The sequence below is a fragment of the Rattus norvegicus genome, chromosome 16 (genome assembly GCF_021556685.1).
Source record: "Rattus norvegicus strain SHRSP/BbbUtx chromosome 16, alternate assembly SHRSP_T2T, whole genome shotgun sequence".
Taxonomy (NCBI): domain Eukaryota; kingdom Metazoa; phylum Chordata; class Mammalia; order Rodentia; family Muridae; genus Rattus; species Rattus norvegicus.
This window is the reverse complement of record NC_141549.1, coordinates 9520794-9539929: the sequence shown is the minus strand read 5'-3', so window position 1 is coordinate 9539929 and position 19136 is coordinate 9520794. Positions and strand designations below refer to the sequence as shown.

General features: G+C 46.7%; 1 long non-coding RNA gene across 2 annotated transcripts; it reads right to left on the bottom strand.

The window, feature by feature from the left end:
* Positions 1–7955: 7955 nt before the first annotated feature.
* On the bottom strand, positions 7956–9916 carry LOC134482540 (uncharacterized). 2 transcript variants are annotated; one of them, XR_015640486.1, is made up of 3 exons: positions 9841–9916; positions 9484–9638; positions 7956–8203 (listed from the first exon to the last, which is right to left on the bottom strand). It is a non-coding gene; the product is annotated as an uncharacterized LOC134482540 (long non-coding RNA). The 2 variants fall into 2 exon arrangements; XR_015640485.1 differs by lacking the exon at positions 9841–9916 and having other exon boundaries at positions 9484–9726.
* Between the last annotated feature and the right edge of the window lie 9220 nt (positions 9917–19136).

Sequence of the window (19136 nt, the reverse complement as noted above, 5' to 3'; positions counted from 1 at the left end):
CCTGACCCTGACCCTAACCCTACCCATAACACTAATCCTTTCCTTATTGCTAACCCTAACCCTAGCCCTAACCCTAACCCTAACCCTGACCCTGACCCTGACCCTGACCCTAAGTCTGCTGAAGGTACAGCAATGTTGGCTTCAGTTCTTCTTTTATAATTGAGTCCTGGTTATTTGTGGTTTATTACAGATTTGACATAATTCTATGACTGGTTCTGTCTGTGTTTTTTTTTTTGTGTGTACACAAATGAAAATGTAGAGATTTTTAAAAAAGCTTTGTCAATAGATTAATTTTAGAGAAACAAAACATGCTTGTTTAGTGTAACCTCTTAAGTCTCCATTCACTATAAATAAACCTCTTAAGTCTCCATTCACTATAAATAAAATGAAACATTTACTCCTGAGATGCCAGTCAGGGAGTGATGTGATGACTTAGGACATTCACATCAAAGTGCCTATTTAGCAGGGAGAAATTGTTCACTAATTCTGTGCGTTTATTTTCTGAAACTAAATTTTGGAAAATTCCCTTTAGAGGTATAGATTTTAAGATCAAGCCATCGTTTAAGACAGGGCTTCATTATAAATACATTTATCTTTTAACCCTGTAATAAATATAATGACAATGTTAAGAAAGCCTGCATTAAATGGTTTCAATAGCCAAATATGGGCATTTATGCTCCTAGCTCCAGATTTTATAATTTTAGCTTTCCTAGCCACAAACGTTTGTTTTCTCTTAATGGAGATGTCCTGTGGTTTTCTTTATTAAATAGTAGTTGGTATTGCTAAAAATATCAAACAAATATCCAAGGTGTGCCCTATTTAGAAGTACAAGGATATCACTTAGATTTAGTATTATCTATTCCAGTTTCTACCTTACAGTTTGGATCTGCATCTTTAGGGTGATAGCTGATGTTGAAAACATCTCATCTCAATCAGGGGATTTGACCCCACCTTTGATCACTCAGTTCCCAGATAAAAGGCCACCTTTACATTGATCAGAAGCCTCATTCAGCAGCAGAGGGCAGACATCTGCCCTGGGTGCTATTAGAATCTATTTCCCCATCGATAACCCCGTTTTATAATTTGCCATGTTCCCTCTGGGCAGCTCTTAGCTCTAATTGGCTAACCTTCCCGGCTATATTTTCATGATTCACCTACCCCGTGGTGGCTTCCTTCTCTTTCCACCTTCTTTCTCTCTCCTCATGGTTCTCCTCCAACCCCAAGCCTAGGAACCCCAAATCTTGGTTCTCAATTTTGCCCAGGTATAGGCTGTAGGCATCTTTATTCACTCATTAGGGATAAGGTGGGGGCAGGGCTACATAGTGTCACTTGGGTTTCCATGTGGATTCTCTCATCCTTGGGGACAATCGGGTCCGGGGGGCTAGTATTAGTAACAGACAGCAAATGGTTGCTTTGTATCTGTAATTTCAGAGCAATGTGTTGAATCGCTTAACAGCACATTTGGGGCATTGAGTTAATTCATTTCAGCCTGACAAATATGGAACGGTGAATTAGCGTTCTCATGGTGGGAGGGTTGGTATTATTTTGGTTTGGTTAGGTAAGAGTTAGCTTTTTATTCTCTTTAGGCAAAAGGGGGAGGCAACTGCTCCATGGAAGGAAGTTACATCTTCAAACGTTGAAGACCGTTTTGTTGCGTTGGTCAGTGATGGCTGCCTTTACTCGGTCAGTCCGTCTGACGGGCCGTACTTTGGCCACATAAGTATTCGTATACAAAGCCTGCTTAGTGGCCCTGCACTCTTAAAGTGTGCGATTGTGTGTTTAGCCTGTGAGCAATCTTGGGAGTCTGGTGGTGTATTACTTCAAACGACTTAGACTGCCAGACAAGTGTTTCAAAATAGTCAGATTAGCTCAAGATGTTTAAATCTAGTTATGAAGAGACACTTAAGGGCATTTTAGAAGATAAATCATAGTTGCATAAATAGGATCTTAAAATGTTTGTAATATTTAAAGTGTTAGGTCAAGATTTGCTTTCTCTTTCCACAGTGGCAGATGTTCCCTTTCCCTTTTATAAGCCACATAACTATATGATTATTAAAATTATTCTTAGTCGAAAGATTGGAGAATAAAAGCCATGCAAAACAAAAAGGAATGGAAGTTCTTAAATTTACCCCCAACCCTGAAGCCCCCTAATAACCAATGATATTATACACCAGAAATCTAAGTTCCAGGAATGACAGCGTAAAGACTTCCCGAGGCATGCAAAAGCAGATACTTACCACTCTCCAGGAAATGCACAGAAAAGCTGTCCATCTTCAGCAGAAAGATGATGGCTGCAATTTTGGAGACACACAAGAGAGTCAAACTCATGAGCACAGCAGATAGAGAAAAAAGAAAACATAATCACTGAAGAGATGCAACAAACCGAAAAGTAAACTCCGAGAGAACAAACGATACACAAGTCAGACGGCACTTATGAAAATGGACAGAGTAAATTCTCAAGAACAACCCAGAATACACATAGATTCAATCCCTCAGTCAGAAGACACAGAGCAGCTGAGGAGATTTCAAAACTCAAATGGTTGCCTAAAAAATAAAAAATAACTTACTTTGTCAGAAAACACACACACACACAGACACACACACAGACACACACACACAGACAGACACACACAGACACACACACAGACACACACACACAGACAGACACACAGACAGACAGACACACACACATACACACACAGACACACACACAGACACACACACACAGACAGACACACAGACAGACACACACACACACATACACACACACAGACACACACACACAGACACACACACAGACACACACATACACACACACAGACAAACACACACACACACACAGACACACACACATACACACACATACACACACACAGACACACACATACACACACACAGACAAACACACACACACACACAGACACACACACATACACACACACACACACACAGACACACACACACACAGACAGACACACACACAGACACACACACAGACACACACAGACACACACACACACACACAGACACACACAGACAGATACACACACACATACACACACACAGACACACACACACAGACACACACAGACAGACACACACACATACACACACATACACACACACATACACACACACAGACAAACACACACACACACACAGACAAACACACACACACACACACACACACACACACACACACACACACACACACAAGGTTTGGAAGAGATGGCCCATGCAAACCAAATAGAAATAGTTGTAGTTTTTCAAGGAACACTATATTTAGGAAAACAACAGAACAAAAAGAGACAGAAAGAAGACCAGAATTCATCGACAGGGAAAGTAATCCAGTAAGAAGGAAAAGCGATGATATAAAGGCCACATCGAACCCAGTGTTGGAGTATCCAGGTATGCAAAGCCACCATTTTGGTTCTAAAGGGTCCTTAATGGATCAAATACGCGAATGCCTGAGTGTTTCAACACCCTGTTATCTACTGTCAATCGAGATCCAGGCAAAAATGAACAATTAGAGTTAAACTTCACCGAGGACTGATGGACTTAACAGACATTTCTAGAACATGCCATCCAAGCAAGAGCTTTGGGATTCACATCCTTCCATCAGGACACAGAACATTTTCCAAGACAGAATGTGCAATACATCACAAAACAAGCCTAAACATTGTATCAAACTGCTTTAGTACGTTATTGTCTTTTCTGACCACTAGGGAAGCAAACCAAAAAACAACCATGGGAGGAACTCTAGAAACTCTGAATTACCACTACTAAATAATTTCCTGAAGCAAGGAAAAATCAAGACGTAACATCCCAGTAGTTGTGCGATGCAGAAAAAGCAGTGCTCGGAAGGAAGTTCACAGCTACGTGCACCTACATCTTAAACAAGAGGAAGATTTCACATAGGCAGTCTAATACCCTGTGTTAGTAGAAGGAAGAATCAAAGAGGAAATAAAGCAAATAGAGAAGGAAACCCACAAAAAGATCGATGAAATAAAGATGTTAGGTTTTGAGGTCGTGAAGGAAACCGACAGCCCTTTGGCAAAGCGACAGAGAGAAGACTCAGTAAATAAAATCAGATGCAGGATGCAGCCAAGGAGAGAAAGACCGACTAAGGACTGTCTCTGGCACTGTCAGTGTCGTTCATGGTGCTTCAACTCATCTACACATCTCAGGTACACACAGAGATGAGTGTGATTACCCCTAGACGCTGAAACTGTCTCCAGAGAGGCTTTTTGTGCTGCAGATGTGGACCTGGTACCTTAGGCTGCAACTGACTGATTTTTACATTCTTTGACCTGGTCTTGTGATGCTTAGAGAAACAAAGTTCTCAGTGCCTAGACCACAGACGTTAGTTTATGAATGTTCATGAGTCTGTCCCAAAGGATGCAGATTTCAAGGTGTGAGCCCAGCACTCTCTGTGGCTAAGAAGCCACCAGGACTAAGGTTTAGGGAATGTGCGTATGCTCTACGCCTGAGGACTGCACTGAACCCAGGGCCTGTGCATGCTAGCAAATACTGCACTGTACCATAAGTCTCTTCTCCGTCTCTTACGAAAACTCCGAATGGTCAGTCTGGAACACGTTTCTCTCCAATGCATGTGACTCCTTCTCCCACCTCTCAGGCTGAGAGATGCCCGAAACCCCTGCTGGTCTCTCTGGCACCTCTGAGTCCTTGGTCTTTAACCTGTCAAGTACAGTGTTAGCAAATCTACTTCATATTTTCTTTGCCCCACATCCCTTTAATCATCCCAACTAAGAGACTTCTGAAAGGAAAAAAATTATTATTTTTCAATTGCTACAACTATCATGGTTTATAAAAACATAAATTTGTCTTCTTGTAATTTTTTTGGGGGGGTAAAGCCCCTCAAAGATCAAAGCGTCATGGGCTGTGCTTGCTTCTTTCCCAGTCTCTAAGGGAGAGAGAGAGGGGGGACCCTGCTGTCTTCTTCCAGCCTCAAACACTGCAGGCATATTATCCCTCCCTACCCTAGGCTACCCTGATACTCAGTGTCACCCAGGCTGGCCTTCAGTACACTGTCCTTTTGTTGTGTGACCTCATGCTGGATTTATAGGCCATGCCACCACACCCAGCTTATGTCTTTTCCTTTTGGCCGTGCTGGGAGTAGACCCTAGGCCTTACATATATTCGCCAGACAAGGGTCTTTCATGGAGCTACATCCACAGCCTTCTCATCCCTCTCTGATAAGGACACTTAGTACCCAAACATCTATCAGACAAACGCAGGATGTTTAAAAAGAAACCCTGAAATTCAATAATATGAAAGCAACCTGATTAAAAATGGACATGCCGGATTGACTTCATATGAAGATCTTTCACTGAATTATGCCTGCAGCGACCTTTGTAGAGTATCTCATACACTGGGCATGCGCAGTGGCAGAGCTGCAGCGCCAGCCAGAGTCTGCTTTGGGAAAGATGAACCTCGATAGTTTTCTTTCTATGTGCTCTGAGGAATACATGGTCTTGGGCTGATGCTTTATGAGAGACTGCTTCTACCTGACAGACAGGCTTGTACATGCCAGAGGTGGAAAGAGAGGTCCAGGACTACCTCTTGAACTCCTGATCCAGCCACATTTCATAGTCCTGGTCATGGATGTTCTAGTCAGGCGAGCCATTATACATGCTTTGTCCAATGTAGAAGTTAAATGTAGTTCTTCCTCCCAGCCCCATGCTCTCAGAAATAAGACTCAGACTCAAAATATAGTTACAAATACCTTGACCATATAGCCAGGCTCTTCTCTAACTAGAATCATAACTTAAGAGGACCTCTGCCAAAAGGCCGTTGGATTAGCAGGTAGCACAGCCTTAGGATCACGGATGTAAAAGCTGCATGATTTGAGTATGGTGCGATTTATCTGTTGGCCTGGGAAGGGCCATAGTGCCAACCCCAGCAGAGGAGCCTTACAGATTTGAGGTACTATTACCTCTGTGGACCTTTCATTGTGTATCTTTGGGTCAACCGAGAGAGCAAACCTACGGGTCCTAAATGTGCCAGTGATCAGGATGCCTCTCACTAGGGAGCTGGGAAAGTGAATCGAAAGATGGCCACATGGAAGCTTCGTTAAGAAAGGAGGGAGGAGAGGGAGTTCTTCCCTGTAGAGATGGGAAAGGCCACTGCTTCTGAACAGCAGGAGAGCAGAGATACCCAGTGTGGCTATAGAGGACAAAGGAAGGCAGACAGAAAGAGTTCTCTTGGCAAGACTGGAGTTTGTTTTCCCCAGAGGTGATGGGGAGCCACATCTTAGGGAAAAGGGGATTTGATTTTTGTTTAGGCTTCCTAGCAGAAAGTTTCCAAGCTCATGGGATTTCCAGGGTTGGAGGAATCTTCATTATTTGTGATATGCCTTGTTTATGCTAACAGAGTGGTCCATGGTGAGGCTCTGGAGAGTTGGATTTTGGGGCCAACCCATCACGTGATTAGAAGGTTGGGATGTAGAATCCCAGCTATGAGCTAGGTCTTTGGCACAGAGGAGGGGCAGGCTGAGCGTAAGTATATATTCATGTGCCAGGGGATGAGGCATCCACACTTTGAATTTGAGTCTTCCCAAATCTCACGTCACATCTCCTCACTCAGGTACTGCTGACTTATATTCCTCATGACAAAATCGTTGACTTCAGTGACAGTCTGGTGAGTTACTGAGCCTCAAATCTTGATGGGAGCCTGCAAGTTTGTAACCACAAGTACAGGTTGTCTGAGGGCACAGCTGGAGCCCTTACTCTGTGACATCTGCACTTCTGGTGACACATTCTTTGCTTTTGCCTCTCTGTTTCTCTCTCCATTTCTCTGTCTCTCTGTCTCTCTGTCTCTCTGTCTGTCTCTGTCTCTCTCTGTCTCTCTGTCTGTCTCTGTCTCTCTCTGTCTCTGTCTCTCTCTCTCTCTCTCTCTCTCTCTCTCTCTCTCTCTCTCTCCTAGCATCCTTGCCTATTCTGATGCATAGTCCTTTCTAGGAGGGAACAGAAGTGATTAAGAAGACATACTGATGAGATCCCCATGGGACCAAAATTTCTGACTGTCATGGAGGGCAGCCAAGACCTGGTGCCCCTGCTGGGATGGATGGGTTGCAGGGCTGGCTCTGCTCAGGTTGACTCCATCTTCCCCTGTCCTGTTTCTGTGGCTTCAGTTTTCTTATTTTCCACATGGGATGGGTTTGTGCCTTCTTCAGGGACAAGAAGGATAAAATAGGATTATAGTTTATGTGCTACCTTGCATACACCACAAGGAAAATAGTGAAGGTTCGGCTGCATTAAACAGTAAGAACAAGCTGTCTGGCCTCCATACTCCTCATAGGGGCTAGGGATGGGTGAGAGATCCTGTGAATTTCCTTGGGGATTCATTGTGCCAAGTCTCTCTTTGGGTGTCACCTGGGTGGCCTCTGCCAGCCCAGGTCAGGTCACCCAGGCCAATTTTGTGTGTTCAGGTTGCGTAAGGGGTTGGGGCCCTCAGAATGGCTCCAGTTACAATCAATGGGCATCCTGTCCAAGGCCATCGTCTAAGCCAAGGTGGGTGGGAAAGATTTGGGTGGGGAGGAGTCACTTGGCAGAAGTGGTGCTCTGGACATCTGGAGGACCAGATGGCTAATAGCTCTTGACCCAGTTCACTCGACCTTCAGAAGTGTGGCCTGGTACTGCCACTATCATGACAACAAGAAGGAGGAAACCCAGGGACCCGAGACAGGAACATATACCCCATCCTCACCAAATGTACCTCTTACGCCTCCCGCCAACATTCCTTCTACGGAGACCATTACCACTTTGCCCTTCCAGTTTCCACCCCACCCCCAGCTGACTCCTAGATCACCCTGAAGCAGAGATTTCATTGCCTCCTGACTGTGGCTTCAGCCTCCTTACCTCAGCTGCTAATGGGCCTCTTAATTTCATTGTTTCCAAATGAATGCGATGCAAAATTAAAAGAAGACACTGCCATTAATCGAACGAGTTGGCTTCAATTTATTATGCTTTTAATTCGGTTATGCACCTCCTCCAACCTGTGTGGAGATCAATCCAGACGGTGGCTGCAGAATGCCTGGGAGGGGCATTGGTTCTTCCCCCGCTGCTTCATTGATCTTGGACTTCAGCAGTAGCACGGAGTGGAAAGTCTTTGTCTGGGCATGGGAGGTCAAGGGAGTTCAAGGCCAACTGCCGAGTCTCCCACCAGCCAGCTAGCGCATTTCCTGTGGGGGAAGAGATTCAGAGCGATGTGCCCGGTTAAAACGGCTTACAATTATTTTTAGCCCATAAACAATTCAAGAGACTACATAAAAGGGAGTGTCACAGTCATGGACTTTGTCACACGATGGGCCACAGGGGATGCAGTGATGGGAGGTCTGCCCTCAGCTTGGCCATAAACTCCATGGAGCTTGAATGGATCATCAGTCTTCCCTAGTCTCAGCTTCCTCGTTTGAGAGAGGAGGCCTTGGACTCCAAGGAACATTTTCAGGACTTTGTGTAGTTACTCTCCCGTGTTCCTGTGCATCTACCTAGTTGGAACTGATAAAGACCTGACTTTTCAGCTCTCTCCAGAGCTTTCCCATTGTCTGGTCAGAGGTTAGAATCAGCCAACGGGAAGCTCTGACTGAAAGGTGAGAATGGTATAGGAGAAGTCAGGGTACACACCCTCCCACACCAGGTCACAACCTTCTGGGTTCCTAGGTGTTACGATCAGCCCTTGCCCACGGGTCTAGCCATTTCTGGCTCTAGGATCCTATGACGTCTTTGGTCCTTTGGTTTGAGGGTGTGAGTATACCCCACAGTGGCTCATCTCTCAATGTGCCTTCAGTCTTTATTAGTTCTCTTTCTGGGACGCATTTCCACAGGGAGAATGGTCATTAACATGCCGCTATTTGAACTATCCGGAACAAATGCTGTTTTCTGCCACGGCCCTGCGTAAAGCGGGCGGAAGATCTACTTTCTGATTGAGATTCCTGGTGGAGGATGCCCGAGGAAGAGGGGCCGCAGCTGGGGCAAAAGAAGGAGCCTGGTTGGGAAATTGCATGCTCCTGGGAAAGCCTAGGAGCTTCAAGGCGGCTGGGTGGGGACGGCCTGTCCCTGGGACACCAGCATCCATATCTCTGGTGCAGAGGGACGCAGTGAGCACAGGGGCAGTCCTGGAGACCCCGCAGCTAGATTTCAGAGAGAAAATGGCACGGTGGTGGGATAAAGAGCATGAAGACCAGACTGTCCCCCGACTTGATCTCCCACCAAACCGAATGTTAGGGACTGGAAGGTTCATGATGAAGGACAGAGTGTTCAAAGACAGCCCCTGGAAGGGAGGGGGCTTTAGAAAGAGCCTGGTGACACGGACAGGGTCTTCTTTTTTCTTCTTTTCCGGAACTGGTTTCTCAAGGAGTACAGTGATGAGTATTCAGTGTGAGCTGTGACTGAAGAGCCAGCAGGGGAGGCGTCTGAGCGGAAAGCAGGAAAGTACTAGAGGTGAGAGGCAGCCAGGGCTTACCTTTGTGACTATGAGCTGCAGAGGCAGGCTCAGGAACAGACTCGGGAAGGTTAGCTGCATATGTCTTTTAATCCCCGGAGATCGTAAGAGTGTCCCACTGTGAGTGTCTGGTCCAGATGCCCTGCATGTGTGCCAGGCCTGGCTGGAGATGTTCCCTGTAAGGAGCGCCAGGCCAGAGCACAGGGAAGTCAGTGCCCAGGGCTCTGGCAGGCTACCTCTGGCCTCAGTGTGGATTCAGGAGGCACAGAAGAAGGTCTGGCAGGAAGTATTTATCTGGTAGTTCAGACGGGAGGAACTGCCACCCACAGGGGAAGACTGTGTTACTGAAGGTGATCAGTGTGATCTAGGAGTCTTTACCTCCCAAGAAGTGATACAGATGTCAGGGAAGGGCACAAACCAAGCAGATGGCCTCTCAGAGCTTCCTGGCCTGGAGGATGGATGACTATGACCCATGAGTCAACAGAGATGTGAGGACAAGGAAGCCAGTCCAGGACTTCCGGACAAGCAGAAGTTGGGAAGGATCGAAGCCAGAAGCCCAATCCAGGCTCCTCGTAAGCAAAGGGGAATGGGCTTGAGCCAGTGTCCCTTCACAACTGGACAGTTACCTCCTCTGGCAGGGCTGGCAGGTAAGGAGGGGGTAGGGCTATACAGCAGGAGCTGAATGGGTCAAGTCCAGCACTCTGACCAGTGGTGGGGACAGGCAGGTCACATGCCTGTGAAACAGAAGACAGGAGGAGAGGCAGGACTTCCTGGGAGAGCGCTCACACCTCACCGCCTCCTAGAGAGCAACAGTGATCACTGTATGCCTTTATGTGCTGGCCACCTATCTGTCACTGTGTGTGCATATGTGCTATTCAGAGTGGTAAAGGTGTGCTCTTTTATTATAGCAGATTTTAGAAATACTTGCATTTTATTTTATTTTAATCTGTTTATCAGTTGAGATAATAATAATCTGTCTTCGTAGGGACCAGTGTGGTATTTTGGTACATGTTTAGACTAAGTAATGGACAAGTACATTTAGTAAGGAATCTATTCATTGAGCAATGACTGGGGTATTTAGTTCATCCCTCTTCTCTCCCCCCCCCCCCCGGAGCTGAGGACCGAACCCAGGGCCTTGTGCTTGCTAGGCAAGCGCTCTACCACTGAGCTAAATCCCCAACTCCCATCCCTCTTCTTTGACATTTGTCACTCATTGTGATGCAAGTACCCCAAAGCCCCCTTTCCGAGCTATTTTGAACTATACAACGTAATACTGACTATGAGATTCCTTTTCTCTTTTGAGAAAATTGATTTGGAATGTCAGCTTTTTGATCCAAGTAGATAGAAAAGCAGTTTTCATCTTAAAAAACCATAACTTTAGTATTAGTGAAGGTGGCCCTAAATTGGACATTTTCCCTCCATAACCTTAAAACTTGTATCCGCAACTCATCCAGTGTGCTAGCTAATGGTCAGATCAGTGTTACCTCACTGAAGCTCAGGCATCCATCCAAATATTTTGGAATCTTTCCCTCCGGTGGCTTGTGTTGGGTGCCATGCCAACACATAGGATTCAGCCAACGGAGACAGAAAGGTTTATGATGAAGGCAATCAGCTTCCAGCCTCACCCTGCCCTGGACTCATCCTTCTATGGCTTCTTCTAAACATTTCCATTTATAGTGCATCGCCATACTCCCAGCAGCGCACACACACTATTTTGACTCATCTGTAGAAAATGCATTGACTTCCTACCACGGAAAACGAGAGGGCTTTGTGTGCACATCTTTCCTTCACCCTTGAAAGCTTTTCTTCTCGTTCTAATTATTTTTTTGTTCTCCCATTATTTATTTTTAAACTGGCAAACTATGGCATTTTACTTTGCTTCTGCAGTTTGTCAGCCTCAGGGAGGGGTAAAAGATGATGACGGCTGGTTTTGGTCAAATCCTATTCTATTTTGGAAGGACTCCTCCCTGTATCCTGGTCAGGCCAGTACTGGCTGGCCAGCTGGTACACACTGAGACTTTCACCCTGGCCATGGGTGAATACTGGGTTAGTTCTCTCCTGAAGACCCAGGCCTTTCTCCATGAACTCTGCTCTGTTTTTCCAAGCTGGTTTTGTAAGTTCCTTGCAAGGCCTTCCTTGTGATGAGAGCTTTCCTATCAAAAGAATGCAAAAACCCACAGAGCAGAGAGAGGAAGCTGGCGAGAGATGGAGTCATAGTGAGAAAAGTGGTTGGATCATCTGCCATGACACCCAGTCATCTTTCGCTTCAGTTACTTCAGTTCGAAGTTTCATCTCGATACCAATTGATTTGCCTAGCTCTCTCACCAGTACAGGGGAGACAATGGCTTATTGAACCGAAGTGGAAACTTAAGAAGGGTTCTCTGAAAAGTCAATTGTGTTTTGCTGGGGCAAACACATGAAGGAGTGTTTTCCTGAAGCAGACACACGTGAAAGGCCGTTTTGCTAAAGCAAACACGTGAAGGAATGTTTTACTGAAGGGGACACAGGTGAAAGGCTAAGTCATACTCATGGAGGAATGTTTTGCTGAAGCAGACACAGGTGAAAACATGTTCTGCTAAAGCAAGCACACGAAAGGACACAGGATGAAGGACTCGTTCCCATATGGAAATTCCCTAAGCAATCAATAAATACCTTGCATTCCTAGACTCGAGGTTCTCACCTCTCATGCTACGGTGATAGTGAGACTCCTTGCCCAAGATCTTGTAATAAAGACCCTTATGTGTTTACATTGGAATTGGCTCCTCAATGGTCTTTGGGGTCCCCGTGACTTGGGGATAACGTGCTCATCGAAAGGAAAACTCAAAGGTTTTAAAAATGACCGTGTGAGGCCAGGTGAGGTCTGAGTTAGCATTCACTCGTTCTCTCCCTCACTGGCTGGTTCACACCGGTACTTGATCACTTGATTCTCTGGTCACTCGTCTGTTTGCTATTCATCTCCTCACCCTCAGGATAACAGAGGCACCCTTTGCCTCACTAGCTGGCTCACTCCAGCACTCCCCTCACTCGTTTCTTTTACTTCCTTGCTCTCTCCACTCACTTCCCAGCTGCTTCACTCAGCCATTCACAGTCAGGCCTCAGTTGATGGTGTGCTCGCACTGAGTAGCACGGTTCCTCTTGAGTAGTTGACAGCTTCATGAAGGATGAAGAGGATTCACACATAATGAGTAGGTGGCACTTTGGTTAAGCTGAGTGCTGAGAGAGTATAGCACTCCCGTAGGGTCACCCTGGGCCCTTGTGGTGGTTTAAATATGCTTGGCCCTGGGAGTGTCACAATTGGGAGTTTGACCTTGTTGGAGGAAGTGTGTCACTGTGGGGGGTGGGTTTTGAGAACCTCCTCTTAGCTGCCTGGAAGACAATCTTCTCAGCTCTCTTTTTAGCACCACGTCTGCCTGTATGCTGCCATGCTTCCTGCCAAGATGATGGACTGAACCTCTGAAACTGTAATCCAACCCCAACTAAATGTTTGTCTTTATGAGTTGCCTTGGTCATGGTGTCTCCTCACAGTAGTAATGGACACCCTAACTAAGACAGCCCTGTACTCCACAGCCTGGTGGCTGAGCTTCTGGTAAGAGAAAGTCAGGGACATTTCCAGAAAGTTGCCGTCTCTGATCGTCACTCTTTTTTTTTTTTTTTTTAATTAACTTGAGTATTTCTTATATACATTTCGAGTGTTATTCCCTTTCCCAGTTTCCGGGCAAACATCCCCCTCCCCCCTCCCCCTCCCCTTCCTTATGGGTGTTCCCCTCCCAACCCTCCCCCCATTGCCGCCCTCCCCCCAACAGTCTAGTTCACTGGGGGTTCAGTCTTAGCAGGACCCAGGGCTTCCCCTTCCACTGGTGCTCTTACTAGGATATTCATTGCTACCTATGAGGTCAGAGTCCAGGGTCAGTCCATGTATAGTCTTTAGGTAGTGGCTTAGTCCCTGGAAGCTCTGGTTGCTTGGCATTGTTGTACATATGGGGTCTCGAGCCCCTTCAAGCTCTTCCAGTTCTTTCTCTGATTCCTTCAATGGGGGTCCTCTTCTCAGTTCAGTGGTTTGCTGCTGGCATTCGCCTCTGTATTTGCTGTATTCTGGTTGTGTCTCTCAGGAGCCATCTACATCCGGCTCCTGTCGGTCTGCACTTCTTTGCTTCATCCATCTTGTCTAATTGGGTGGCTGTATATGTATGGGCCACATGTGGGGCAGGCTCTGAATGGGTGTTCCTTCTGTGTCTGTTTTAATCTTTGCCTCTCTCTTCCCTGCCACTGGTATTCTTGTTCCCCTGATCGTCACTCTTTGGAGAGTTTTGCACACCCATCCTACTTTGAAGAATAAAACATTCACTGGGGAGGAATTGCTTAGAAAGCCAGGCACACAAGAGTGGAGGAGTAGGGTCACAACTGTGTTTTCTGAACACCCTGACAGCAGGCAAGCTCTCACAGAACCATGGGGAGTCAAAAGAATAGGTTCTCCCAGCCAGCAGGTGCAGTCCTGGTCTGTCCACCTTGGGCTGTGTGTGGCTTTGACAGGTAACTTGTTCTCTTTGACCCTTCCATCCACCAGGGTCCTGTGACTTTTAGAATCTCTAGGGTCAGAGTGACTATGTGGCTTTGCTTCGATGGTTTCTGTCTTTTATTTAAATCCTCTTTAAAAAAGTATTCAAACATGGGCTATGGTGTTTGCTCAATACGGTTTGTTCCTAGGCAAACTCTCCACCCTGACTTTGAGGCTGTGGAGAAGCCTGGGGGAAGCTTTGCTTGCACTTCCCTTCTCATTTTGGCAAATGAAGATACACACACACACACACACACACACACACACACACACACACACACAGAGAGAGAGAGAGAGAGAGAGGGGGGGGGGAGGATGTAATGTGCTGAGTGAGAGGTCCATGACTCTTCTCTTCGATGGTGACACTACTAGGCTCCTTAGTTTCTCTACTGTAACACCAGAATTAAAAAGCCTTAGATAGCTATGCTACCCCAAAATGTTCCTCAAAGTGGGAGTGAGACCAAGAGGGTCCTGGGGCCCGGAGAAGACCCAGGGGCTCTCACTCAGAACCCTGCAGTGGGGCTCGGAGGATCCAGCACCAGGTAGAGAAGGCTTTGGGAGTCTCAGAGTGGGTCAGTGAGGAGTGGATGAGAAGGCCTGCCTGCATTTGTTCTGTGCTGGTTCACTGGAGATTTGGAGGGGGGCTGTTTGTGAGGAACACAGTTGGGAAGGTGTGGCTCAAGAGGGCTCAATGCTGGCTGGGAAGGACTCAGGCTGGCAGCCTTCAAGCTAGCAGAAAGACCAGGTGGGCCAAGGGCTACAAGCCAGGGTCAGAGGTCATAGGGTAGTCAGGCCTGGACACTTCAATTCAAGATTAGATTCAAGCCAAGGGTTCTTTCTCCTCTGAAAGGGAGGTGTGGGTTCAGAGTGAGGAGGGACATAGAAATATGGTTGTCATTGCTGTTCTGTCCTTATCGTGTGGAAACATGCTGAACTATCAGGAAGATTATGGGGAACCCAGGCCTTGGGGATGACAGCACAGGCAGTCCCTTCCCTTTATGAGGTTCAGATTTCAGAGGAGATGGGTGTCTCCTCTCTAAGAATCAGACAATGTTCATCCAAGCAGAAACTGCCCTGAAGAGAAAGCCAAGGGATGGAGAATGGCAGTAGAGGGAATGAGTTAAACTTCAAGAAGGCAAATCAGGAATGGTCTTTGAGAAGGGGTGAGGAGGAAGAGGAAGAGGAGGAGGAGGAAGAAGAGGAGGAGGAGGAAGAAGAGGAGGAGGAGGAAGAGGAGGAGGAAGAGGAGGAGGAGGAGGAAGAGGAGGAGGAGGAGGAGAAGGAGAAGGAGAAGGAGGAAGAGGAGGAGGAGGAGGAGGAAGAGGAGGAGGAGGAGGAAAATGGTTGCCACAGTAGGCAATTTTCTGTTGATAGGACAGAATATCTGAGAGGGGGATTTGGCTCATGATTCCTGAGGTTGGGAGGTCCAGGATCAGGTGGCCCCCACTGGGAGTCTTGTAGCACAGCATAAAATGGTAGGAAATGTTGGGGACAGGAGAAGATGGATAAGGGAGAGGGACAAGCAAGAGGGGCGACTTTGATCTACAGTGACTTGCTATGTAGTAACAGACCCAGTCTTGTGTGAAAGGTGTCAGTCTGTTTTAATGACCCAGTGCCCTCCTAAGGCCTCACCTCTCTACACTGCCACCATGGCAGATACTGATATGAAGATTCGGTGGGGAGAATAACATGACGGCAGATGTTCAGGTCATATCAATGATGCTCAAGAAGGACAAGCTCCTGCGCCCAAGACGCCTGCTTCCTACTGCAGAGTGGGTGGTGTGGTCCTCTCTACCTTGTCTGCCTCACCACAAGCTATGGAGACTGTGTGGAGCAGAGCAGAGGCTGTGGAAATGTGTGTGTGGCCCCAGTGAAGCATGGGAAGGCACCGCAGGCAAGCTAGAACCTGAGCTTTCTGGGCTCATCCTTCTAAAGGAATCACTCAGAGTCCAGGGTTCTGTGTACTTCCCCAACACATGGGGCCTTCCCTGGTGCCTTCATTAAGGTCGCCATTGCTATGGTAGAACACCACGCCAAACACAACTTAGGGAGGAAAGAATTCATTTAACTCACAGTTCTATCCTAATAGTTCATCATCAAAAGCAGTGAGGCAGGGACTTAAGAAGGGCAGGGACCTGGAGGCAGGAGCTGATGCAGAGGCCATGGAGGGTACTGCTTACTGGCTTGCTTTTCATGGCTTGCTCAGTCTGCTGTCTTACAGAACTCAGGATCACCAGACCACGTCCCTCATCAATCACTAATTATGAAAATGCCTTGCCTGCTGTGTACAGACAGATCTCACAGAAGCATTTTTTTATTTGAGGTTCCTTCCTCTCAGATGACTTTAGCTCATGTAAGTTGACATAAAATTGTTCATCACATCTGTCTTCTCTGTGGTGAGCTTAGGTAGGACCTGCCTGTTTAATAAAACGTTGATTAAGAAGTGAGATTTTAAAAGTAACAGGAGAATTTCAGCCCATTTTTTCTCATGTATTTATCGTGTGTCTGCGTGTGCACCATGGCAGTACACTTGGGGTGTGACTTGGTGGCAAATGACTTTATGTGATGAACCATTTTGCTGGCTCTCAATCCATCACTTTAAAGTGAAGGAAACAGAGAATTTGGTGAGTGAAGGTAGAGATGGATTGAACTTGTATCTGCCTGCTTCTATTAGCTGATAATGCAGCACACACACACACACACACACACACACACACACACACACACACAGAGAGAGAGAGAGAGAGAGAGAGAGAGAGAGAGAGAGAGAGAGAGGGAGAGAGAGAAACAGAGAAACAGAGAAACAGAGAGGCAGAGAGATAGCTGATAATGCACATTATTACATGTGAGTGTGCACACATGCATTTACACACTCTCACACACTCACTCACTCACTCACACACACATACACAGAGAGAGAGAGAGAGAGCACTGATAATGCACATTATCACATGTGAATGTATACATGCACTCACTCACACACACATACACCAGAAAGACAGAGACAGAGAGACACAGAGAGACAGAGACAAAGAGAGACAGAGAGAGACAGAGGAGAGAGGGATAGATAAAGTAGACAGACAGACAGACAGACCGACAGTACCCTCAAACTTCTGGAGCTTATCTGGATATTGCAGTGGAATCTTCCCCTACATGCTTTGCCAGAGAAAAGCGTTCGTTCCTTCTGTCCACAGCCTTGGAGGTCTTCCTTGCTCACACAGCCCTTAATCACATTGTGGAGGATCAGATGCTTTGTGCTTCTAGAACCTGCTTAGCTGATAATTCGATTTTGTGGCTGGACTCCATTTGTAAACAGTGATGGCATACTCCATGGAGATCCAGAATTCGATTAGAGTCCGGCCACATCATTTCTCATTCCCATGCAGCCTTCCTTCAGTTGCTTCAACCATTCCTTCTTCCTGGTCAAAGGCTCCCTGGGGTTTGTAGCACAAACTTCCCACCAGCTGCCTAGCTGTGCGGCTGACCCTCACAGGGCCATGGCTTAAGGGGACGGGACCTTTTGGTTCCAGGATCTGAGGTTCTCTGGGAAATTGCTGATGAGTGATGAATGGAGGTCCAAGCTGTGGAGGTTCTGGATACTTCCAAACACTGGCTATCCACACAGCCATGGAGCAGGAGACCCCTCGGACTGCTTGTTGGCAACAACTACTGTAGTAGAGCCTGCTAGAAAATCAGATGTTGGGATTTTAACAACACACAAGACAGATCTCTAGTAAGCTTAACCAGCATGGTTCATGCAAAAATGCAAACGTGCTTTAGATAAAGGCCACATGGCTCGGCCAGAACTTTCTGGACTGTTCTAGAATTCACACTCACTTTCAAGCTCTAGTACTATCGAAGATTCTTTATCTGAAATCTCTGATGAGTTGTATTTGCTCCACAGTCCGGCCTTCTCACTTACTTCGTGAACTGTCTAGGTCAGCATCAGTAGATAACTAGAAGCTGCTTTAAAATGGGCTCTAGCAGGATTCTGTGGCCTTACAGGGCTTGGAGGGAAAGAAGAACGCTGCCTTTAGCTAGCTAAGTCCCCCGTGGCTTTAGGAGAGTGGTAGGTGGCATTGATAAATGACAGGCTAGTTTTGCATTATATCACACTAAGATGTCAAAATAGAAGTAGGTAGCTGGGCCTGGTGGCTCATGCCTTTAACCTCAACCCCCAGGAGGCAGAGGCAAGAAGGTTGTGAGTTCAAGGCCAGTCCAGTCAACAAAGCAAGTTCTCAGATAGGGGAGGCTACAAAGCAAGATCTTGTTCCTCACAAAGAAAGGTGTGTGTGTACAGGGAGGCAGGCAGCTGTACAGGCGGTTCAGTTGTTAAGAGCACTGTCAAGAGAACCCAGGTTCAAGTCCCAGGATCCCATAGCAGCTAACAACTGTCAGTAAACCAGTTTTCGGGGATCTGGTGTCCTCTTCTGGCCTCCGAAGGTCATTAGACATGTATGTAGCACACAGATATACATGTAGACAAACACCAATGCACAAGAAATAATGAAATAAAGAAAACTATCGTAAAAGTCCAACTAGGCAGCCATTGGTTGCCACCAGCATGAACGCTCCTTACTGCATCCCGATGGATACCTTGCCATGCTGGTCATTGTCACAGTTGTTGCATCTGGGTAGGACTGTTCAGTCATCTTCTCCCTCCCCAATTGGCAGCTTGAATAGTGTTTTCTGATAGAAGGCTAGACTGTAGGAAGGAGTCTTTCAGGTCAGGTCCAGCGTGACTTGTCCTTGTCTTGTGTCCTGAGTGTATGATGTCTTCAGCGTCAGGGGCCACCTCCAACCGCTGAGATGTAACCAAATGCTGCAGTGACAATCTAGGTTGTTTTGGGAGTCACTTAGACTCCCTTGACCAACCATTCAAAAGGAGGTTTCTCAGGCCTGGTACTGGTTTATTTTTATTAGTCTATGGTTCTTGTGGGGAGCATGTCAGTCCAAGTGACTTAATGTCCTTTAATCTCTCTCTCTCTCTCTCTCTCTCTCTCTCTCTCTCTCTCTCTGTTTCTCTCTCTCTCTGTTTCTCTCTCTCTCTGTTTCTCTCTCTCTGTTTCTCTCTCTCTCTCTCTCTCTTTCTCTCTCTCTCTCTCTCTCTCTCTGTGTG